This window comes from Lissotriton helveticus, chromosome 8 (assembly GCF_964261635.1).
Source record: "Lissotriton helveticus chromosome 8, aLisHel1.1, whole genome shotgun sequence".
Lineage (NCBI taxonomy): Eukaryota > Metazoa > Chordata > Amphibia > Caudata > Salamandridae > Lissotriton > Lissotriton helveticus.
The window spans coordinates 1,715,208,511-1,715,233,216 of NC_136069.1; the positions used below are offsets into that span (position 1 = coordinate 1,715,208,511).

General features: G+C 43.6%; 1 pseudogene; it reads left to right on the plus strand.

Annotated features, from left to right (window-relative positions):
• Positions 1–24,706, plus strand: part of LOC144772174 (lysozyme g-like) — an 87,425-nt pseudogene that overhangs the window by 38,883 nt on the left and 23,836 nt on the right.

Consider the following 24,706-nt stretch of genomic DNA (forward strand, 5'->3'; position numbering starts at 1 on the left):
GGCCCTAGCCATGCCTGCGTTCAAAGATTGTCATTCAGCGACACTACAATAGTCTATCTAGGCCCAAGCCAGGCCTGCGTTCAAAGATTGTCATTCAGCGACACTACAATAGTCTATCTAGGCCCAAGCCAGGCCTGCGTTCAAAGATTGTCATTCAGCGACACTACAATAGTCTATCTAGACCCAAGCCAGGCCTGCGTTCAAAGACTGTCATTCCGCGACACTACAATAGTCTATCTAGGCCCAAGCCAGGCCTGCGTTCAAAGATTGTCATCCAGCGACACTACAATAGTCTATCTAGGTCCAAGCCAGGCTTGCGTTCAAAGATTGTCATTCAGCGACACTACAATAGTCTATCTAGGCCCAAGCCAGGTCTGCGTTCAAAGATTGTCATTCAGCGACACTACAATAGTCTATCTAGGCCCAGGCAAGGTCTGCTTTCAAAGATTGTCATATCTGCGACACTACAATAGTCTATCTAGGCCCAAGCCAGGCCTGCGTTCAAAGATTGTCATTCAGCGACACTACAATAGTCTATCTAGGCCCAAGCCAGGCTTGCGTTCGAAGATTGTCATTCAGCGACACTACAATAGTCTATCCAGGCCTAAGCCAGGTCTGCGTTCAAAGATTGTCATTCAGTGACACTACAATAGTCTATCTAGGCCCTAGCCAGGTCTGCTTTCAAAGATTGTCATTCAGCGACACTACAATAGTCTATCTAGGTCCAAGCCAGGCTTGCGTTCAAAGATTGTCATTCAGCGACACTACAATAGTCTATCTAGGCCCAAGCCAGGTCTGCGTTCAAAGATTGTCATTCAGCGACACTACAATAGTCTATCTAGGCCCAGGCCAGGTCTGCTTTCAAAGATTGTCATATCTGCGACACTACAATAGTCTATCTAGGCCCAAGCCAGGCCTGCGTTCAAAGATTGTCATTCAGCGACACTACAATAGTCTATCTAGGCCCAAGCCAGGCTTGCGTTCAAAGATTGTCATTCAGCGACACTACAATAGTCTTCCAGGCCTAAGCCAGGTCTGCGTTCAAAGAATGTCATTCAGCGACACTACAATAGTCTATCTAGGCCCAGGCCAGGTTTGCTTTCAAAGATTGTCAAATCTGCGACACTACAATAGTCTATCTAGGACCAAGCCATGCCTGCATTCAAAGATTTTTATTCAGCGACACTACAATAGTCTATCTAGGCCCAAGCCAGGCCTGCGTTCAAAAGATTGTCATTCAGCTACACTACAATAGTCTATCAAGGCCCAAGCCAGGCCTGCGTTCAAAGATTGTCATTCAGCGACACCACAATAGTCTATCTAGACCCAAGCCATGCCTGCGTTCCAAGATTGACATCCAGCAACACTACAATAGTCTATCTGCGCCCAAGCCATGCTTGCGTTCAAAGATTGTCATTCAGCTACACTACAATAGTCTATCTAGGCCCAAGCCAGGCCTGCGTTCAAAGATTGGCATCCAGCGACACTACAATAGTCTATCTAGGCCCTAGCCATGCCTGCATTCAAAGATTGTCATTCAGCGACACTACAATAGTCTATCTAGGCCCAAGCCAGGCCTGCGTTCAAAGATTGTCATTCAGCGACACTACAATAGTCTATCTAGGCCCAAGCCAGGCCTGCGTTCAAAGATTGTCATTCAGCGACACTACAATAGTCTATCTAGGCCCAAGCCAGGGCTGCGTTCAAAGACTGTCATTCCGCGACACTACAATAGTCTATCTAGGCCCAAGCCAGGCCTGCGTTCAAAGATTGTCATCCAGCGACACTACAATAGTCTATCTAGACCCAAGCCAGGTCTGAGTTCAAAGACTGTCATTCAGAGACACTACAATAGTCTATCTAGGCCCAAGCCAGGCCTGCTTTCAAAGATTGTCATTCAGCGACACTACAATAGTTTATCTAGGCCTAAGTTAGGTCTGCTTTCAAAGATTGTCATATCTGCGACACTACAATAGTCTATCTAGGCCCAAGCCAGGCTGCGTTCAAAGATTGTCATTTAGCGACACTACAATAGTCTATCTAGGCCCAAGCCAGGCCTGCGTTCAAAGATTGTCATTCAGCGACACTACAATAATCTATCTAGGCCCAAGCCATGTCTGCTTTCAAAGATTGTCATTCCGTGACACTACAATAGTCTATTTAGGCCCAAGCCAAGCCTGCGTTTAAAGATTGTCATTCAGCGACAGTAAAATAGTATATCTAGGCCCAAGCCAGGCCTGCGTTCAAAGATTGTCATTCAGCGACACTACAATAGTCTATTTAGGCCCAAGCCAGGCCTGTGTTCAATGATTGTCATATCTGCGGCACTACAATAGTCTATCTAGGCCCAAGCCAGGCCTGCGTTCAAAGATTGTCATTCAGCCACACTACAATAGTCTATCTAGGCCCAAGCCATCTCTGCGTTCAAAGACTGTCATTCAGCCACACTACAATAGTCTATCTAGGCCCACGCCAGGCCTGCGTTCAAAGCAACAGTACAATAGTCTATCTAGGCCCACGCCAGGCCTGCGTTCAAAGATTCTCATTCAGCGACACTACAATAATCTATCTAGGCCCAAGCCAGGCCTGCGTTCAAATATTGTCATTCACCGACACTACAATAGTCTATCTATGCCCAAGCCAGGTCTGCTTTCAAAGATTGTCATTCAGCGACACTACAATAGTCTATCTAGGCCCAAGCCAGGTCTGCGTTCAAAGATTGTCATTCAGTGACACTACAATAGTCTATCTAGGCCCAAGCCAGGTCTGCTTTCAAAGATTGTCATTCAGCGACACTACAATAGTCTATCTAGGCCCAAGCCAGGTCTGCTTTCAAAGATTGTCATTCAGCGACACTACAATAGTCTATCTAGGCCCAAGCCGTGCTTGCGTTCAAAGATTGTCATTCAACGACACTACAATAGTCTATCTAGGCCCAAGCCAGGTCTGCGTTCAAAGATTGTCATTCAGCGACACTACAATAGTCTATCTAGGCCCAAGCCAGGCCTGCGTTCAAAGATTGTCATATCTGTGACACTACAATAGTCTATCTAGGCCCAAGCCAGGCCTACGTTCAAAGATTGTCATTCAGCGACACTACAATAGTCTATCTAGACCCAAGCCAGGTCTGCTTTCAAAGATTGTCATTCAGCGACACTACAATAGTCTATCTAGGTCCAAGCCAGGCTTGCGTTCAAAGATTGTCATTCAGCGACACTACAATAGTCCATCTAGGCCCAAGCCTGGTCTGCGTTCAAAGATTGTCATTCAGCGACACTACAATAGTCTATCTAGGCCCAGGCCAGGTTTGCTTTCAAAGATTGTCATATCTGCGACACTACAATAGTCTATCTAGGCCCAAGCCAGGCCTGCGTTCAAAGATTGTCATTCAGCGACACTACAATAGTCTATCTAGGCCCAAGCCAGGTCTGCGTTCAAAGATTGTCATTCAGCGACACTACAATAGTCTATCTAGGCCCAGGCCAGGTCTGCTTTCAAAGATTGTCATATCTGCGACACTACAATAGTCTATCTATGCCCAAGCCAGGCCTGCGTTCAAAGATTGTCATTCAGCGACACTACAATAGTCTATCTAGGCCCAAGCCAGGCTTGCGTTCAAAGATTGTCATTCAGCCACACTACAATAGTCTATCCAGGCCTAAGCCAGGTCTGCGTTCAAAGATTGTCATTCAGCGACACTACAATAGTCTATCTAGGCCCAGGCCAGGTTTGCTTTCAAAGATTGTCAAATCTGCAACACTACAATAGTCTATCTAGGACCAAGCCATGCCTGCGTTCAAAGATTGTCATTCAGCTACACTACAATAGTCTATCTAGGCCCAAGCCAGGCCTGCGTTCAAAAGATTGTCATTCAGCTACACTACAATAGTCTATCAAGGCCCAAGCCAGGCCTGCGTTCAAAGATTGTCATTCAGCGACACCACAATAGTCTATCTAGACCCAAGCCATGCCTGCGTTCCAAGATTGACATCCAGCAACACTACAATAGTCTATCTGCGCCCAAGCCATGCTTGCGTTCAAAGATTGTCTTTCAGCGACACTACAATAGTCTATCTAGGCCCAAGCCAGGCCTGCGTTCAAAGATTGGCATCCAGCGACACTACAATAATCTATCTAGGCCCTAGCCATGCCTGCGTGCAAAGATTGTCATTCAGCGACACTACAATAGTCTATCTAGGCCCAAGCCAGGCCTGCGTTCAAAGATTGTCATTCAGCGACACTACAATAGTCTATCTAGGCCCAAGTAAGGCCTGCGTTCAAAGATTGTCATTCAGCGACACTACAATAGTCTATCTAGGCCCAAGCCAGGCCTGCGTTCAAAGACTGTCATTCCGCGACACTACAATAGTCTATCTAGGCCCAAGCCAGGCCTGCGTTCAAAGATTGTCATCCAGCGACACTACAATAGTCTATCTAGACCCAAGCCAGGTCTGCGTTCAAAGACTGTCATTCAGAGACACTACAATAGTCTATCTAGGCCCAAGCCAGGCCTGCTTTCAAAGATTGTCATTCAGCGACACTACAATAGTTTATCTAGGCCTAAGTTAGGTCTGCTTTCAAAGATTGTCATATCTGCGACACTACAATAGTCTATCTAGGCCCAAGCCAGGCTGCGTTCAAAGATTGTCATTTAGCGACACTACAATAGTCTATCTAGGCCCAAGCCAGGCCTGCGTTCAAAGATTGTCATTCAGCGACACTACAATAATCTATCTAGGCCCAAGCCATGCCTGCTTTCAAAGATTGTCATTCCGTGACACTACAATAGTCTATTTAGGCCCAAGCCAAGCCTGCGTTTAAAGATTGTCATTCAGCGACAGTACAATAGTATATCTAGGCCCAAGCCAGGCCTGCGTTCAAAGATTGTCATTCAACAACACTACAATAGTCTATCTAGGCCCAAGCCAGGCCTGCGTTCAAAGATTGTCATTCAGCGACACTACAATAGTCTATTTAGGCCCAAGCCAGGCCTGTGTTCAAAAATTGTCATATCTGCGGCACTACAATAGTCTATCTAGGCCCAAGCCAGGCCTGCGTTCAAAGATTGTCATTCAGCCACACTACAATAGTCTATCTAGGCCCACACCAGGCCTGCGTTCAAAGCAACACTACAATAGTCTATCTAGGCCCACGCCAGGCCTGCGTTCAAAGATTCTCATTCAGCGACACTACAATAATCTATCTAGGCCCAAGCCAGGCCTGCGTTCAAATATTGTCATTCACCGACACTACAATAGTCTATCTAGGCCCAAGCCAGGTCTGCTTTCAAAGATTGTCATTCAGCGACACTACAATAGTCTATCTAGGCCCAAGCCAGGTCTGCGTTCAAAGATTGTCATTCAGCGACACTACAATAGTCTATCTAGGCCCAAGCCAGGTCTGCTTTCAAAGATTGTCATTCAGCGACACTACAATAGTCTATCTAGGTCCAAGCCAGATCTGCGTTCAAAGATTGTCATTCAGCGACACTACAATAGTCTATCTAGGCCCAGGCCAGGTTTGCTTTCAAAGATTGTCAAATCTGCGACACTACAATAGTCTATCTAGGACCAAGCCATGCCTGCGTTCAAAGATTGTCATTCATCTACACTACAATAGTCTATCTAGGCCCAAGCCAGGTCTGCTTTCAAAGATTTTCATTCAGCGACAGTACAATAGTCTATCTAGGCCCAAGCCAGGCCTGCGTTCAAAAGATTGTCATTCAGCTACACTACAATAGTCTATCAAGGCCCAAGCCAGGCCTGCGTTCAAAGATTGTCATTCAGCGACAACACAATAGTCTATCTAGACCCAAGCCATGCCTGCGTTCCAAGATTGACATCCAGCAACACTACAATAGTCTATCTGCGCCCAAGCCATGCTTGCGTTCAAAGATTGTCATTCAGCGACACTACAATAGTCTATCTAGGCCCAAGCCAGCCCTGCGTTCAAAGATTGGCTTCCAGCGACACTACAATAGTCTATCTAGGCCCTAGCCATGCCTGTGTTCAAAGATTGTCATTCAGCGACACTACAATAGTCTATCTAGGCCCAAGCCAGGCCTGCGTTCAAAGATTGTCATTCAGCGACACTACAATAGTCTATCTAGGCCCAAGCCAGGCCTGCGTTCAAAGATTGTCATTCAGCGACACTACAATAGTCTATCTAGGCCCAAGCCAGGCCTGCGTTCAAAGACTGTCATTCCGCGACACTGCAATAGTCTATCTAGGCCCAAGCCAGGCCTGCGTTCATAGATTGTCATCCAGCGACACTACAATAGTTTATCTAGACCCAAGCCAGGTCTGCGTTCAAAGACTGTCATTCAGAGACACTACAATAGTCTATCTAGGCCAAAGCCAGGCCTGCTTTCAAAGATTGTCATTCAGCGACACTACAATAGTTTATCTAGGCCTAAGTTAGGTCTGCTTTCAAAGATTGGCATATCTGCGACACTACAATAGTCTATCTAGGCCCAAGCCAGGCTGCGTTCAAAGATTGTCATTTAGCGACACTACAATAGTCTATCTAGGCCCAAGCCAGGCCTGCGTTCAAAGATTGTCATTCAGCGACACTACAATAATCTATCTAGGCCCAAGCCATGCCTGCTTTCAAAGATTGTCATTCTGTGACACTACAATAGTCTATTTAGGCCCAAGCCAAGCCTGCGTTTAAAGATTGTCATTCAGTGACAGTATAATAGTATATCTAGGCCCAAGCCAGGCCTGCGTTCAAAGATTGTCATTCAACCACACTACAATAGTCAATCTAGGCCCAAGCCAGGCCTGCGTTCAAAGATTGTCATTCAGCGACACTATAATAGTCTATTTAGGCCCAAGCCAGGCCTGTGTTCAAAGATTGTCATATCTGCGGCACTACAATAGTCTATCTAGGCCCAAGCCAGGTCTGCGTTCAAAGATTGTCATTCAGCCACACTACAATAGTCTATCTAGGCCCAAGCCATCTCTGCGTTCAAAGACTGTCATTCAGCCACACTACAATAGTCTATCTAGGCCCAAGCCAGGCCTGCGTTTAAAGCAACACTACAATAGTATATCTAGGCCCACGCCAGGCCTGCGTTCAAAGATTCTCATTCAGCGACACTACAATAATCTATCTAGGCCCAAGCCAGGCCTGCGTTCATATATTGTCATTCACCGACACTACAATAGTCTATCTAGGCCCAAGCCAGGTCTGCTTTCAAAGATTGTCATTCAGCGACACTACAATAGTCTATCTAGGCCCAAGCCAGGTCTGCGTTCAAAGATTGTCATTCAGCGACACTACAATAGTCTATCTATGTTAGGGGTGTTACAGGTCGTCTTAAATAGATTCCGACCCAGAATGGATTCAGTGTATATATAGTGAATCAAAAGGGTTAATTTAGTTTTGTGATTTCCTTTAGAGTTTTACTTTAATGTTAAGTTCAATTAAAATTCTGTTTAGTATAATCAGTAGCAATTGCCTTTAGCAATGCTTGTTTGTTATTTGGTGCAGTTACGTAGATTGTGCGCTCATGAGAGACAGGCTCGGGGCTCCCTCGCGCTTGGTGTCATGAAGTAAGAGCCTCGCGCAGGTCTCGTGGCTGAAGCTATAAATACTAGCTTCAGCCAACTGTCAAATGCTTCGTCTCTCGTTGTTCTTAGCGAGAGCTTCTGCCCCTACGTAGGAATTTCCTAGGTCCTGATATCCTGTTAACCCGCTTGTTCAGCCAGAGCCCCGTTATTCATTTCCTTAATTCAATCATTTCCCCGTGACTCCGGAAGCCCTGGCAGTCAGCGTCTTAGATTTATGCTGGAAGACGACGTGACAGGTTTCCGGCATTTCTCTGCGGCAGCCGGGAGGTTTGTTTCCCCGCTGCTCTCCTCCTCCGGTTGTCAGATCGAGTCTCCTGTTCCACGTTTCAGATTAATGTGGAAAAGAACAGTAAGAGGTTTCTTTTTCTTTTAATGAGCCACAAATAATTTAACTTGACATTGGAAGTGGCAAAGGTGATTAACTTTGAAGTTCTCAAGACGCTTAAGAGGCATAACGCGTCTAGGAGAGCTGATCTAAAAACAAGCCTTGACAAAGGCAAATTTACTCTAAATATTGAACTGGAACTTCGTTCACAGACTTAGCGCTAGCTACATGAAGAGATCCTTAAGCCAGGATTTAAAAGGGATTTATGACTACAATTGAAAAGAGCCAATCTCAGAGAAGAGTTAAGCGCTTAAAAGCGAACAGGATGAAATAAATAAGCCTTTGTAAATACAATAGTGTAAAATAGGCATTCTGAACCTATATGGACAATTCTGTGTAATGTTGACTTATTTTCTGAGTGATGTAAGAAAAGGTTAACATATTTACAAGTTTAGATTGGAATAATAATCTTTAGTGATAGAGTGAATTTGGATAGGCTGTATTTTCCTGTCTCCCAATTGCAGAGTCTCTTTACAGAAGAATTATTTTAAAGACTCAGGTATGATCTTGCATGAGTTTTTAGAGTTCTGTTAAAACTAACCACACTAATTAAACTGGTCTGTTTTCTCAGTTAAAGTGCCAAGCTATTTTGACATGTTGTGTTTACTCAAAGGTGTCGAAACTCAGAACCAGAGTTAAAACTTCAGTAAAGTGCGAACAAGGGTCAGACGGATTTATGGTCAGTAAGCACTATGTTTAATTAATTGTTAAGGTTAGTTAAGAAGTTGTCAGCAAGGTAACTGTTGTTCATATTGTTCATATTGCATCGTAGTATTGCGTGAAGACAGCGCAGAATTACCTAACAGAAGGTCCTCGGCCTGGAGCACTTCCTAAAGAGAGACACAACCGAAGATTTAATTTTGTATAATTTGTTGTGCGTCTCTCTGTCCACTTCCCCTTTCCCTGGGGGAGAAGTCAATTCAGTCAGTGTCAAAGTCCTGATTGTGTTGGTTGATCCTTGAGGGAGTTGGGAGTTTGCAGCTTGAGAGGAAACGTCAGAAGAGTCTCGCAGGACTCCTCAACAGTAGACGAAGCCTATCTTCCCTATTTTAAAAATCGTTTCCTTTCAAGTCTGCAAACTCACCCTCATGGATGCTTCACAGTTGTCACAGTTAGTCCAGAAGATGACAGTGGAGATGGAAAATTTACGTTTAGAGAATCAATCGCTTCGTCAGGAGCTAGATGAGACTAGGGTTGGATTCTCGTCTTGGAGGGATTCTTCTAAGGAGAAGAAACCGGTTTTAGCGCCAGCTAGATTTGGAGTTGATGTTATTCAGCCTCATGCCTCAGAAGTTCAGTCAGAAAAACAACCAGTTCAAGTTACTGTTGTTACTCCTACACCTGTCCCTTTGGCTAACCCTGAAAGGTTTACTGGAGATAATAGCAGATTTGCGACATTTTTTAGTCAATGTCAATTGCACTTCATGTGTAAACCTCAAATTTTTTCTTCTGATTCTGCTAAGGTGGCATTTATAATTTCTTATCTGGGAGGGGTGGCTGCTAATTGGGCCATGCCTTTAGTAGATAATAATGACCCTTTGCTTCACAATTTGCAGAATTTTAAATTGGCCATGTCCAGTCTATTCGCCAAACATACCTTAATTCAATCTTCTGATAATGAGTTATTGAATCTTCGTCAAGGGACCAAGGACCTTGTATTCTATATAACTACCTTTAATAGACTTCTGTCTGAAACTCATTGGCCAGAGGAGAAGAGGATTTCTTTATTTTATAGAGGTCTAAAAGATGATTTAAAAGATTCCCTTGCGCACATAGTGAATTTACCTGATGGGTTTAAGGAATTTCAGGATCTAGTGGTTAGACTTGATCACAGATTGGGTGAACGTAGAAATGAAAAAAATAGGAGTGATTTTAGAAGTCCTCTAGTTAAAGTTGAGAAAAAAGAGTCTGAAGTTAAGAATGTTTTTGTTGAACCTGTTTTACCGGGTGGGTTCAAAGGGCCTTTAACTCCTGAAGAAAAAGAACGGAGGCGTAAGGGCAATTTATGTTTATACTGTGGCAAACCTGGGCATTTTGCCAAGGATTGTTCTGTGAAGCCCGCTAAAAAGAAAGTTCTAGTTGTTGAAACTCTTCCTATTAAGCCGTCGGAAAACTGAAATACTCGAGGAAAGCGGAGATCGTTTCCTCGAGCAAAATTTCTTCTAAGATCTCTAAATTTGTCACCAATGTAACTACACAAATTCCCAAACATTTTACTATTCGAATGGTCTTTATCTTAACTACTCTTCAAAGACATAGCATTCCTGTACTTTTGGATTCTGGGGCTACTGGGAATTTTTTCGATATTGGTTTTGCCCAAAAATTGAATCTGAAATTTGTTACTAAGGAAGAACCTGAGTCTGTGAGAGCAGTTGATGGTTCAGTTTTGTCTTCTGGTATGATTCAATTTAACACCGAACCATTAACTTTGGTAGCAGATAATGGGCATACTGAGAAAGTGGTTTTTGATCTTATTGATGCACCAAGTTTTGGTGTCATCCTAGGCATTCCTTGGTTGGAATTACATAATCCCAATATTGATTGGATTAAAAGGACAGTTACCTTAGAGTCTTCCTTTTGTAAGTTACATTGTTATCAAGAGACCAAGGATCCTGTGATGCCCCTTTTTTGTGCTGCTTTAACTGCTGAAGATAATAAACTTCCAGTAGAGTATAGGAGTTTTTTTAAGGTTTTTGATCCTGTTGAAGCAACCAAATTACCACCGCACAGAATTTTTGATTGCAGAATTGATTTAGTTCCGGGTGCTATTCTGCCATGTAGTAGAATTTACGCCTTAACTGAACCTGAAAATGTTTATTTAAGAAGCTATTTGGATGAGCTTTTAGAATTAGGTTTTATTCGACATTCTACTTCTCCTGTTTCGTCTCCTCTTTTCTTCGTTGCGAAGAAGTCTGGTGATTTAAGGGCTTGTATTGATTACAGAGCGGTAAATAAAGCAACCATTAAGAATAGGTACCCATTGCCTTTGATTCCTGTGCTTCTTAATCAAATTAAAGGTTCTAGTGTCTACACCAAACTGGATCTTAGAGGAGCATATCATTTGATTAGAGTCAAAGAAGGCGATGAGTGGAAGACCGCTTTTCGTACGAAATTTGGTCTTTTTGAGTATACGGTTATGCCTTTTGGTCTTTGCAACGCTCCAGCGGCTTTTCAATATTTTATTAATGAGGTCCTGCATGATTTATTGGATGTCTGTTGTATTGTTTATATAGATGACATCTTAATTTATTCTAAAAGTATGGAAGAGCATGTACAGCATGTTCAGTTGGTATTACAGAGATTGAGCGATCATTCTCTGTATGCTAAATTGGAAAAATGTGTTTTCCATGCTTCTCAAGTTGAATTTCTTGGCTATTGTTTGTCACCAGAGGGAATTCATATGGATTCTAAGAAAGTTGAGGCAATTTTAACTTGGCCAATTCCTGCTTCAATTAAAGACACGCAGAGAATTTTAGGATTTGCAAATTTTTATAGGCGTTTCATTTCTAAATTTTCAGAAATTGTTACTCCTATTACCCAGTTATTGAAAAAAGGGAAAGTCTTCTCTTGGACTGAGGAAGCTGACCAGGCATTTTCATTGTTGAAGAAGGCTTTTACCTCGGCTCCCATTTTGGTTCATCCTGATCCTAATAGGCCTTTCTTTGTGGAAGCAATGCTTCACAGACTGCTATTGGTGGTGTGTTGCTTCAAAAGGATTCAAATACTGGTCACTTTCATCCAATCGCCTTTTTCTCCAGGAAATTACTTTTGGCTGAGCAGAATTATACGATTGCAGAACGAGAATTGTTAGCCATTAAAGATGTGTTTCAAGAATGGAGGCATCATCTTTTGGGGGCTAAACACACTATTACTGTTTATTCTGACCATAAAAATTTGCAATTTTATTCCACTGTTAAGGCTTTTACTCCTAGACAAATGAGGTGGTTGCAATTTTTTAGCGAATTTGATTTTTTGATTATGTATCGACCAGGGAAGAAGCAGCTGTTATCTGATACACTTTCACGTTTAGTTTGTGAAAAGGATTTAAATTCTATGAAGGATCCTCCCAGCATTTTGCCTTTAGAAAAAATTGCTGCTGAAATCCATTCAGAAAGTTTCTTGGATTCCGTAAAAAAGGAACTTTGATGTTCATGAATGGTTATTAAAAAAAGGTAATTCCATTAGAGATGGGTTTTTCTATCACAATGATAAATTGTTTATTCCCACAAGAGATTTACAGGATAAGGTCATGCAATGGAATCATGATTTGGCGATTGCTGCACATCCTGGTATTAACAAAACCCTGGATTTGTGTCAACGTCATTTTTGGTGGGAAAGAATGATTTCTATTATTCAACAATTCGTGAAAGCCTGTCCAGTTTGTTCTCGTCAAAAGGCTTTACATGAGGTTCCAATGGGTTTACTTCGTCCTATGACTATTCCTCCTCACCCTTGGCATACAATCAGTTTAGATTTTATTACTGATCTCCCTAAGTCTAATGGTTTTACTACAGTCCTTGTGGTGGTGGATCTGTTATCCAAAATGGGACATTTTATTCCATTACATAAGATTCCCTCGGCAACTGAATTCAGTGCTGTATTTTTATCTAATATTGTGAAACTTCATGGTCTGCCCTCAAAGATTATTTCGGATAGGGGCCCTCAGTTCATTTCTAAATTCCGGTCACAACTTAGCAAACTTTTGGGAATTGAGTTGGCTCTGTCTTCTTCTTTTCACCCACAGACGGATGGTCAGACGGAGAGATTGAATCAGCATGTTGAACAGGGTTTAAGATGTTTGTTAACTACCTCCTCTCACCCTTGGGATGAAATGTTACCGTGGGCTGAATTTTCCTATAATAACACCACTCATTCAGCTTTGGGTTGTTCTCCTTTTTATTTTCTCACTGGTCAACATCCAAGATCTATTCCTATACTCTTACCTGATGAACAATTGTCTATGCCAGCAGTTACTGATAGGTTGACTCATCTGTTGGATATCCAAGATAAGGCTAGAAAACAATGGGTCAAAAGTAAGTTATCTATGAAAAAGACTGCTGATTCCCATCGTAAAGCTGCTCCTTTGTATAAGGAAGGTCAGTTGGTATGGTTATCCACTAGAAACATTCAGTTGGAGGGTCCCAGGAAGTTGAAGCCTAGATATATTGGGCCTTTTGAAGTTAAGAAAGTTTTGAACCCTGTATCTGTGAAATTAGTTTTACCTGAGGAATATGCTATTCACCCTGTTTTTCATGTTTCTCTGTTGAAACCTTTTGAACCTTCTACTCGTGCTGATAATCCACCACCGCCAGTAATTGTCGGTGACCATGTTGAGTACGAGGTTAAATCCATTTTAGATTCCAAAAGGATTCGGGGTGCTTTGTTTTATTTGGTTGACTGGAAGGGTTATGATCCTTCTGAGCGATCTTGGGAACCTGAGAAAAATGTTCATGCTCCTAGACTTGTTAGATCTTTTCATGCTCTGTATCCTGATAAACCTAGACCTGTAAGACGACCTTTGGGGGGAGGAACTGTTAGGGGTGTTACAGGTCGTCTTAAATAGATTCCGACCCAGAATGGATTCAGTGTATATATGGTGAATCAAAAGGGTTAATTTAGTTTTGTGATTTCATTTAGAGTTTTACTTTAATGTTAAGTTCAATTAAAATTCTGTTTAGTAATATAATCAGTAGCAATTGCCTTTAGCAATGCTTGTTTGTTATTTGGTGCAGTTACGTAGATTGTGCGCTCATGAGAGACAGGCTCGGGGCTCCCTCGCGCTTGGTGTCATGAAGTAAGAGCCTCGCGCAGGTCTCGTGGCTGAAGCTATAAATACTAGCTTCAGCCAACTGTCAAATGCTTCGTCTCTCGTTGTTCTTAGCGAGAGCTTCTGCCCCTACGTAGGAATTTCCTAGGTCCTGATATCCTGTTAACCCGCTTGTTCAGCCAGAGCCCCGTTATTCATTTCCTTAATTCAATCATTTCCCCGTGACTCCGGAAGCCCTGGCAGTCAGCGTCTTAGATTTATGCTGGAAGACGACGTGACAGGTTTCCGGCATTTCTCTGCGGCAGCCGGGAGGCTTGTTTCCCCGCTGCTCTCCTCCTCCGGTTGTCAGATCGAGTCTCCTGTTCCACGTTTCAGATTAATGTGGAAAAGAACAGTAAGAGGTTTCTTTTTCTTTTAATGAGCCACAAATAATTTAACTTGACATTGGAAGTGGCAAAGGTGATTAACTTTGAAGTTCTCAAGACGCTTAAGAGGCATAACGCGTCTAGGAGAGCTGATCTAAAAACAAGCCTTGACAAAGGCAAATTTACTCTAAATATTGAACTGGAACTTCGTTCACAGACTTAGCGCTAGCTACATGAAGAGATCCTTAAGCCAGGATTTAAAAGGGATTTATGACTACAATTGAAAACCCTAAGCTTCGGGAAAAAGAAAAGTAAATTTATTTGGTATATTGGTGATCTTAAACTGGAGACAGTTAATGAATATCGATATTTGGGCTTATGGTTCGATAGGGCTCTAAATTGGAACTCCCACCTGGATACCCAAAAAGCAAAGGCACTCTCATCCATATGTGGCCTAAAAAGGTTTAATGGGGTCTATGGAGAGATGTCTCACCGACCTATGCTGAGAGCTTTCGAAGCAATGATTCCTTCTCAAGTTTTGTATGGCGTCGAGATCCTTTATTTGAGCGGTAAGGGATCCTGGGACCTGATAGAGGGGAATTGCTTAAAAAGGCTCCTATCCCTTCCTCAATCTTCGATGATACAAGCCATCAGGATAGAAATAGGCACAAATTCGTGGAAAATACAATCCCAGATGGCTGTGATTAGATTCTGGAAGAGATTGGAAGACCCCGAAAGCCAAAAAGTAGCACATTGGTGTCGCAATGAAATACTGAGAAGCGAGCTAAAATGGGCAAAGGACTGCAGGGATAAACTGAAAGGAATTTGTAACTCATTAGAGTTAGATTGGGTCCAGGAAACGCTTCAGGTCCTAAAACCAAAGGGGAGCTGAAGCAAAGGGGGAAGGAAGTTTCTAAATCGATAGACATAGGCTATCTGACAAAGAAAAAATCAGTGGCGCATATGATAAATGCTTGGCCCAACGAAAATTGGTTCCCCTACCTTGATAGATTACCTAACCGCGGGCTCAGGCAAGAGATCCTGAGGTGTCGAGTTGGGATTAACCCGTGGATAATAAATAAAGAGCCCAAATCAAAATTGTTAGATCAAGAAGGTCGCTGCAGGTGTAAGCTGGGAACCAAGGGAGACTGGTCGCATATTCTGTTGGACTGTCTGTTTCTCCTTGAGCAGAGAAAACTATGGCTGCGCCCGGTCTTCCTAAAATATGGAATAAAAACAAGGTTGCAGGCAGCCAGCCTTCTAACAGAAATACCCTTCATTGATATTGTAATCGCCCTTGGGAAATTTTTAAAGGTGGCCCTAAACGCACTGAGAACCAAGGAAAAATGTAGTACTGTATGAATTTTAACCATTGAAACTGTTATGGTGGTAGGAAAGCGAATAGGTTTTAATTTTTATAAACAAGTTTTAAGGTATTTGCAATTTTTTATGGTTGTTAGTATTTTATAGTTCGGACATTGTACTTTTGAAAATGAAATGTAGAATTGCTTTTTAAAGAACAATATTTTAAAAAAATATATATATATCAAATATTCATTTTAGATAGCCCTATTGCGTTATGCTCACTGCTTTGTTTAAAGACTACGGTCATAATAAACATACATTTGACTTGACTTGAGAATGGATTCAGTGTATATATAGTGAATCAAAAGGGTTAATTTAGTTTTGTGATTTCATTTAGAGTTTTACTTTAATGTTAAGTTCAATTAAAATTCTGTTTAGTAATATAATCAGTAGCAATTGCCTTTAGCAATGCTTGTTTGTTATTTGGTGCAGTTACGTAGATTGTGCGCTCATGAGAGACAGGCTCGGGGCTCCCTCGCGCTTGGTGTCATGAAGTAAGAGCCTCGCGCAGGTCTCGTGGCTGAAGCTATAAATACTAGCTTCAGCCAACTGTCAAATGCTTCGTCTCTCGTTGTTCTTAGCGAGAGCTTCTGCCCCTACGTAGGAATTTCCTAGGTCCTGATATCCTGTTAACCCGCTTGTTCAGCCAGAGCCCCGTTATTCATTTCCTTAATTCAATCATTTCCCCGTGACTCCGGAAGCCCTGGCAGTCAGCGTCTTAGATTTATGCTGGAAGACGACGTGACAGGTTTCCGGCATTTCTCTGCGGCAGCCGGGAGGCTTGTTTCCCCGCTGCTCTCCTCCTCCGGTTGTCAGATCGAGTCTCCTGTTCCACGTTTCAGATTAATGTGGAAAAGAACAGTAAGAGGTTTCTTTTTCTTTTAATGAGCCACAAATAATTTAACTTGACATTGGAAGTGGCAAAGGTGATTAACTTTGAAGTTCTCAAGACGCTTAAGAGGCATAACGCGTCTAGGAGAGCTGATCTAAAAACAAGCCTTGACAAAGGCAAATTTACTCTAAATATTGAACTGGAACTTCGTTCACAGACTTAGCGCTAGCTACATGAAGAGATCCTTAAGCCAGGATTTAAAAGGGATTTATGACTACAATTGAAAAGAGCCAATCTCAGAGAAGAGTTAAGCGCTTAAAAGCGAACAGGATGAAATAAATAAGCCTTTGTAAATACAATAGTGTAAAATAGGCATTCTGAACCTATATGGACAATTCTGTGTAATGTTGACTTATTTTCTGAGTGATGTAAGAAAAGGTTAACATATTTACAAGTTTAGATTGGAATAATAATCTTTAGTGATAGAGTGAATTTGAATAGGCTGTATTTTCCTGTCTCCCAATTGCAGAGTCTCTTTACAGAAGAATTATTTTAAAGACTCAGGTATGATCTTGCATGAGTTTTTAGAGTTCTGTTAAAACTAACCACACTAATTAAACTGGTCTGTTTTCTCAGTTAAAGTGCCAAGCTATTTTGACATGTTGTGTTTACTCAAAGGTGTCGAAACTCAGAACCAGAGTTAAAACTTCAGTAAAGTGCGAACAAGGGTCAGACGGATTTATGGTCAGTAAGCACTATGTTTAATTAATTGTTAAGGTTAGTTAAGAAGTTGTCAGCAAGGTAACTGTTGTTCATATTGTTCATATTGCATCGTAGTATTGCGTGAAGACAGCGCAGAATTACCTAACAGAAGGTCCTCGGCCTGGAGCACTTCCTAAAGAGAGACACAACCGAAGATTTAATTTTGTATAATTTGTTGTGCGTCTCTCTGTCCACTTCCCCTTTCCCTGGGGGAGAAGTCAATTCAGTCAGTGTCAAAGTCCTGATTGTGTTGGTTGATCCTTGAGGGAGTTGGGAGTTTGCAGCTTGAGAGGAAACGTCAGAAGAGTCTCGCAGGACTCCTCAACAATCTAGGCCCAAGCCAGGCTTGCGTTCAAAGATTGTCATTCAACTACACTACAATAGTCTATCTAGGCCCAAGCCAGGCTTGCGTTCAAAGATTGTCATTCAACGACACTACAATAGTCTATCTAGGCCCAAGCCAGGTCTGCGTTCAAAGATTGTCATTCAGCGACACTACAATAGTCTATCTAGGCCCAGGCCAGGTCTGCTTTCAAAGATTGTCATATCTGTGACACTACAATAGTCTATCCAGGCCCAAGCCAGGCCTACATTCAAAGATTGTCATTCAGCGACACTACAATAGTCTATCTAGGCCCAAGCCAGGTCTGCTTTCAAAGATTGTCATTCAGCGACACTACAATAGTCTATCTAGGTCCAAGCCAGGCTTGCGTTCAAAGATTGTCATTCAGTGACACTACAATAGTCTATCTAGGCCCAAGCCAGGTCTGCGTTCAAAGATTGTCATTCAGCGACACTACAATAGTCTATCTAGGCCCAGGCCAGGTCTGCTTTCAAAGATTGTAATATCTGCGACACTACAATAGTCTATCTAGGCCCAAGCCAGGCCTGCGTTCAAAGATTGTCATTCAACGACACTACAATAGTCTATCTAGGCCCAAGCCAGGCCTGCGTTCAAAGATTTTCATTCAGCGACACTACAATAGTCTATCAAGGCCCAAGCCAAGCCTGCGTTCAAAGATTGTCATTCAGAGACACTACAATAGTCTATCTAGGCCCAAGCCAGGCTTGCGTTCAAAGATTGTCATTCAGCGACACTACAATAGTCTATCAAGGCCCAAGCCAGGCCTGCGTTCAAAGATTGTCATTCAGAGACACTACAATAGTCTATCAAGGCCCAAGCCAGGACTGCGTTCAAAGATTGTCATTCAGCGACATTGTAATAGTCTATCCAGGTCCAAGCCAGGCCTGCGTTCAAAGATTGTCATTCAGCGGCACTACAATAGTCTATCAACACCCAAGCCAGGCCTGCGTTCAAAGATTGTCATTCAGCGACACTACAATAGTCTATCTAGGCCCAAGCCAGGCCTGCGTTCAAAGATTGTCATTCAGCGACACTACAATAGTCTATCTAGATCAAAGCAAGGCCTGCGTTCAAAGATTGTCATTCAGCTACATTGCAATAGTCTATGTAGGCCCTAGCCATGCCTGCGTCCAAAGATTGTCATTCAGCGACATTGCAATAGTCTATCTAGGCCCAAGCCAGGCCTGCGTTTAAAGATTGTCATTCTGCGACACTACAATAGTCTATCTAGGCCCAAGCCAGGCCTGCGTTCAAAGATTGTCATTCCGCGACACTACAATAGTCTATCTAGACCCAAGCCATGCCTGCGTTCAAAGATTGTCATTCAGCGACACTACAATAGTCTATCTAGGCCCAAGCCAGGCCTGCGTTCAAAGATTGTCATTCAGCGACATTGCAATAGTCTATCTAGGTCCAAGCCAGGCTTGCGTTCAAAGATTGTCATTCAGCGACACTACAATAGTCTATCTAGGTCCAAGCCAGGCTTGCGTTCAAAGATTGTCATCCAGTGACACTACAATAGTCTATCTAGGCCCAAGCCAGGCATGCGTTCAAAGATTGTCATTCAGCGACATTGCAATAGTCTATCTAGGTCCAAGCCAGGCTTGCGTTCAAAGATTGTCATCCAGCGACACTACAATAGTCTATCTAGGTCCAAGCCAGGCTTGCGTTCAAAGATTGTCATTCAGCGACACTACAATAGTCTATCTAGGCCCAAGCCATGCCTGCGTTCAAAGATTGTCATTCAGTGACACTACAATAGATTATCTAGGCCTAAGCCAGGTCTGCTTTCAAAGATTGTCATTCAGCGACACTACAATAGTCTATCTAGGCCCAAGCCAGGCCTGCGTTCAAAGATTGTCATTCAGCGACAGTACAATAGTCTATCTAGACCCAAGCCATGCCTGTGTTCAACGATTGTCATTCAGCGACACTACAATAGTCTATCTAGGCCCAACCCAGGCCTGCGTTCAAAGATTGTCATTCAGCGACATTGCAATAGTCTATCTAGGTCCAAGCCAGGCTTGCGTTCAAAGATTGTCATTCCGCGACACTACAATAGTCTATCAAGGCCCAAGCCAGGCTGCGTTCAAAGATTGTCATTCAGCGACATTGCAATAGTCTATCCAGGCCTAAGCCATGCCTGCGTTCAAAGATTGTCATTCAGCGACATTGCAATAGTCTATCTAGGTCCAAGCCAGGTCTGCGTTCAAAGATTGTCATTCAGCGACACTACAATAGTCTATCTAGGCCCAGGCCAGGTTTGCTTTCAAAGATTGTCAAATCTGCGACACTACAATAGTCTATCTAGGCCCAAGCCAGGCCTGCGTTCAAAGATTGTCATTCAGCGACAGTACAATAGTCTCTCTACGTCCAAGCCAGGTCTGCGTTCAAAGATTGTCATTCAGCGACACTACAATAGTCTATCTAGGCCCAAGCCAGGCTGCTTTCAAAGATTGTCATATCTGCGACACTACAATAGTCTATCTAGGCCCAAGCCAGGCTGCGTTCAAAGATTGTCATTCAGCGACATTGCAATAGTCTATCCAGGCCTAAGCCAGCCTGCGTTCAAAGATTGTCATTCAGCGACACTACAATAATCTATCTAGGCCCAAGCCAGGCCTGCGTTCAAAGATTGTCATTCAGCGACACTACAATAGTCTATCTAGGCCCAAGCCAGGCTGCGTTCAAAGATTGTCATTCAGCGACACTACAATAGTCTATCTAGGCCCAAGCCAGGCTGCGTTCAAAGATTGTCATTCAGCGACACTACAATAGTCTATCTAGGCCCAAGCCCGGCTGCTTTCAAAGATTGTCATATCTTACGCATTTCAAGGGGATCATTCTAAATGAGAAACATGTACTCGGTCAGAGGTTATCCTAGACAAGGCACGATTCTCCACTGCTGGAGCCTTACTAGTTCTCGGGCACAATGCCCCCTCCATGCTGTGCCACCGCACACACGTATGTGGGTGTGCCAGACTGAGGTGCTGCTGCTTATTATGCAATTTAGCAGTGCAAGCTTCACCTTTGACCCTTTTAGCCCTCTGATAGGGACAGCGCGTCAATGAGTGCGCGGCTTGACACTGGGCTCCATGTTTCACCACCAGCTGCATCTGCCTCATTAGGTCTCGGCCTGGGGAAAAGCAGAGGACTTTTGGAATCGATACCATTCCAGCGTGCACGCGGGGAGACAAACAAGAGAAAAGATGTGCACGTGGGTAATGGATGCTTTACTGGCGACATAATACACTGGGGACTGTTTGTTCTCGCCGCCAGTAAAGCCAGTCCCCATGTGCACATCTTCCGTCATGACGGGCCGCGCTTCTTTTAAAATGTAGCGGGTGTACATTACGCATGCGTGGATATTTTCAATGGTCAGTTGCGCTTTTAACTTTTTTTCTAATTTTTTCTCCATTGGGATTTTTATAAATATATAAATAAGCTCCTCAGTATTCCATGAATTTAGGTGGGGCTAGTTTATTTGAAGACTATTTTAATCAGAGAATCACTGTTATCTCTTTTGGTGGGACCTGCAACAACACTAAGTCAATGCATCAATATTTACACCTGGGAGTTTACTGGGCTTGATCTTGTTACAACTGCCAGAGATGTCCCTGTTGGGCCAGACCCAGTTTTACTTTGGCCTCTTGGAGACCCTTCAGTTGCCTGGTGCATGATGCCTTTGACATGGGGAGGAGTTTGGTTTCCTTTCTCGGTTGTAGAAGTAACAAAACTACAAGTCATTTTTTGCTGGCAACTAAGGAATGCTTGATATCTTTACTGATAATCTGTATTATTTGTTGAAAGATTTGTCCTAGCTGTTGTGCTTGAGACTTGTGTTTACTTTTTATTTGCAACCGTTTATTTAGTTGACACGAAAAGATCCATCAGATTTAAATGTGCAAAATGACCTCAGAGTGATTTACGGGTAAGAAGGAACTGCTAAATGGGCTTAAGTAGGCTCTGTGACCAGATGTCAGATTCAGTCGTAGTTCCTATAGTTAAACCGATGACCAAGCGAGAGGTCTAATTTATAATACTGTGAAAACATCATCTTTATCATAACGATTTCAACCGGCATTGGCATAGCCAATAGGTCTCGCCTTTGGGACCTTCTAAGTGTTTGGTTATCCAGCACAATATCCTTGGTGCAACAACATCAGGTGTTGCGTGGCCAAACACTTATAAGATCCCAAAGGCGAGACCTATTGGCTATTTTTCAAAGGGTACAGGGATATACTTTCAAGGGAATGGAGACTTTGACTGCATCTGCCTGCACTGGCATGCTTGAGGGGGTCCTGGGACCTCCATACCTCGCGTTCAAGGGGTACCCCATGACATTAGCGTGCATGCAATGACGTGTTTGCACATGCATCCACACCTGTAATATGACATGGTGTGAGACAAAGGCTTCCATCATTGCAAGCAGTGGGCACACATGTATCGTGTGCTCTGGGCACCCCGATGTGATATGCCCCCCTTGACCCACATTAGACTCCTCATGTCTAAGTCAAGGTTCATCAAGACTCCCTCAGCAAGTTCCTTTCTCCCTATGGGTCGTGTGCAAAAACAAGCAAATATGAAAGAAACATCAGTCTCACAAGCTAACCAGCTCAGCCGGACACACTTCACTGAGAGTCACCACCGGACAGCTCTGTGGGTTATCGACACTCAAAGCAATCTTTAAAGCGTGAACACGACACAAGCTCTCCTTGAATATGTTTGTCTTGTTTTGCATTAGGTAGCTAAGGAGTGGCACACCCCCAGAGGGGAGTGGGACAGCAAAGAACACCTCTCACAAGCCACTGCGATCCTTGTTCATATGATCAACACCATCCAGAAGAAGTTCCCGAAGTGGACAAAGGAGCAACAATTAAAAGGTGAGCTCTTAAATACCTGTCTTTCACATGTATCACTTGGACTGTTTACAGCTGACAAACATGGCCTCTTCTGTGCTACAGAAGGCAAAAGTGTTCTAAGACCATTCGTTCGCCCCACAGGAACAGCCATCGATTGCATTAGAACATTGAATGTGGGCGCGCCGCCGAAGAGAAGAGGCAGAGAGGAGGGCTATACCGGCTATTAAAGGCCCTCTCCAGCGTTCGACGAGGGCCTTTAACAAGGGAGAGGGACTTTAATAGCCGGTATAGCCCACCTACGAAGGGCTATGAGGCTATTAGAACATTCTGCCCTGGAGGACAGAATGTTCTAACAAAATAGAGCAAAGTCTTATGGGAGTGCGAGGGGATTGGATTCCCCTCTGGGTCCCTGAAGCCTTTGTTTTGTTCTATTTGTAAGTCCTTTCATTTTTCCTTTTACAATGTGAGAAAAGTGTCAAAGTCTTGATATTGTATATTGATGCTACGGGAGCCTTTGGGTTACAGAGCTCTGCTCTATGTGCATTTGACAAATAAAATATGGTTTAAATAAATTAATATAAAAAGACAACTCCATCAACTGAACCATCTTTTGGACTGCATGCGAGGAGGTCAAGGATAGATTCACTCTCTGTCTCCTGCTCCTCATCAGTCATGATGAGCATGGTGATGTCAGCGCTGTCATTGTAGAGCTTAAGGCGTTCACATGGATCACCCTTTTGGGTGTGCTGCTAGTGCCCAGGTCAACTAAGTAGGTGACCTCACTCTTCTTTTCCAGGATAGGGTAAGGGCCACTCCATCTGTCCTGGATTGCTCTTGGTACCACTGGATCCAAAACCCACTCCTTCTGCCCAGGTTGAAACTCAACAAGTGCAGTTTTTAAGTCATACCAGTGCTTCTGAAGCTCCCATCTGGCCTCAAGAGCTTTGGATGCCTTTTCCATATACTCAGCCATTCTGGACATTAGGCCAAGTACATAGTCCACTATGTCTTGGTTCTTGGAGAGGCTTCTCCCATCCCTCTTTTACAAGACAAAGTAGTCTCCTCACAGGATGGCCAAACAGAAGTTCAAAGGGGGAAAACCTACTCCCTTCTGTGACTCTTCCCTGTAAGTGAAGAACAGACATGGCGAGAGAACATCCCATCTCATCTTGAGTTTCTCTGAGAGTCCCATGATCATGCCTTTCAATGTCTTGTTGAATCTCTCAACAAAGCCATTGGTTTGTGGATGGTAGGGTGTAGTAAACGTGTACTGCACTCTACATTCCTTCCACATGTGTTTCAGGTATGCAGACATGAGGTTAGAACCTCTTTCTGACACCACCTCCTTAGGAAACCCTACCCTGGTGAAGACACCAATGAGGGCCTTGGCTACGGCAGGAGCTGTAGTAGTCCTAGGTGTATAGCTTCAGGATACCTGGTGGCATGATCCACCACCACCGGTATACACATGTTCCCTGAGGCTGTGGGAGGTTCAAGTGGACCCTCAATGTCCAAACCTCTCCGTTCAAAGGGCATCACACCACAAGTAGTAGCATCAGGGGGGCCTTTGAATGGCCACATGTCTTGCCACTGGCTTGACAGGTAAAGCAGGATCTGACAAACTCCTTCACCTTTTGGTGCATTCCTTGGCCAGTAGAAATGGTTAACTAACCTTTCCCAAGTTTTGTTCTGGCCCAGATGTCCAGCAATGGGGATCTCATTAGCCAATGTTAGGAGGAACTCCCTGTACCTCTGTGGCACTACCACCCTCCTGGTTGCACCTTGAGTGGGGTCTCTTGCTTCAGTATACAGTAATCCCTCTTCCCAATAGACTCTGTGGGTACCACTGACATCTCCGTTTGCTTCTGAAACAGCTTGCTGCCTCTAGCTTTTAAGAGTAGGAAAATCCAGTTGCCCTTGGTGCAGCTCTTCCCTAGAGGGTCCCCCTGGGCCCAAGAGTCCTACCTGGTAAGGGTCTAACTCCATAGGCTCAGTTCCCTCTAGGGCTTCTATCCTAGTTCCCTTGATCCAGGGATACTGCAAATTTTTCAGGTTGTGTGGCCACACAGCTACAATGGCAAACTCAACCTCCCCTTCAGAAACTAGAACTGCTTCAGTGTGCATCCTGATTTGGTCTGGGCACACTATTGATCCCACCTGGAGATTGGCTACACCAGTAGTAACTGGGGTTGTAGCTGTAGCTGTAGGACGAGGGGCCTTCTTGCTAGGACAAGTTGCATCTCCAGTTAAGTGTCCCAACATCTTACAGTTGTTACACCAGGCCTTTGCAGGATGATCAAAGTTCTTCCCCCTATGCATAGGTCCATTTTGGGAAGAGTTTTGGGACCCACTCCCCTGTGCAAGTTTTTGGGGCCCTTTGTCACCCTTGTCCTGACGCAGTGGTCTGACTTCTTTCCCAATTCTTGGGGA